This window comes from Gekko japonicus, unplaced genomic scaffold, assembly GCF_001447785.1.
Source record: "Gekko japonicus isolate JY-2015 unplaced genomic scaffold, Gekko_japonicus_V1.1 scaffold34232, whole genome shotgun sequence".
In the NCBI taxonomy this organism is placed as follows: Eukaryota; Metazoa; Chordata; class Lepidosauria; order Squamata; family Gekkonidae; genus Gekko; species Gekko japonicus.
This window is the reverse complement of record NW_015220687.1, coordinates 1-1,086: the sequence shown is the minus strand read 5'-3', so window position 1 is coordinate 1,086 and position 1,086 is coordinate 1. Positions and strand designations below refer to the sequence as shown.

Sequence of the window (1,086 nt, the reverse complement as noted above, 5' to 3'; positions counted from 1 at the left end):
CAGAATCACTGTTCCTACACCGGTCACCTTTCCTTTTCTCTTTCTTGCTTGCAGTCTGAAGACTGAGGCAAACTGAAGCATGAGTCAAAGAACAGGGTCAAAGAGAAACAACGGAGATCTCCCCCAGCCATTCCATCGCAGATCATGACAGCGGTACGAACATTCCTATTCACTACGTCAAAAAGAATGTCCATTTCTTTTCTGAGACTGCTTTTTCTCCAAAGCATATTCTGATACATATTCTCCGTGATGAGATTCATTGACAGATGTTTTACAATAATTCTTAATCACCTGCTAAATTCAGCCAACCGGGCACCCCTGTTTAGGACGGGACTATGCTTTCCTGCGTTTTAGTTTCAGTATGGCCTTTTTTATCTCCTTGTTCCTCAGAGTGTATATTACGGGGTTCAGGAAAGGGGTCACCGTGGTGTAGAAGACGGCCACCATCCCTCCCAGTGGATCCTGTGCCCCAGGTCTCAGGTAGGTAAAAGAGAGAGGGATGTAGCAGGTCATCACAATGATGACGTGGGACGTGCAAGTGGAGAAGGCGCGCCGCTTCCCTTCAGCACTCTGGATCCTCAGGATGGCGGAGACGATGTACACATAAGACGTTAGGATGAGAAGGAAGCAAGTCATGGCAACGATCCCAACGTCAACTAAGGTCACCATCTCGTTGAGTGACGTGTCGGCACAGGCAAGCTTCAGCACAGCTGGGATGTCACAGAAGATGTAGCTCACTCTATTATCTGGCCCATAAGGCAGACGGAAGGTGAGGGCTGTCTCCATGGCTGAGTGCAAGCAGCCACCCGCCCAGGTGCCCATAGCAAGCCAAAGGCACGCCTTGCTGTTCATGAGGGTGCCATAATGGAGTGGGCGGCAGATGGCCAGGAAGCGGTCGTAAGCCATGACGGTGTACAGGAAACATTCTGAGCACCCCACAAAGTGGTAGAAGAAGAGCTGGGTCACACAGCCCCCGAAAGAGATGACGCCGCCATCTTCCAGAAACACAGCGATCAACTTGGGCACCACCACTGTGGATGTGGCGATATCCAGGACAGACAAATGGCAGAGGAACCAGTACATGGG

The 1,086-nt window shown here is 50.7% G+C and overlaps 1 pseudogene; it reads right to left on the bottom strand.

The window, feature by feature from the left end:
• Window positions 1–300: 300 nt before the first annotated feature.
• Window positions 301–1,083, bottom strand: LOC107125270 (annotated as a pseudogene).
• Window positions 1,084–1,086: the final 3 nt, after the last annotated feature.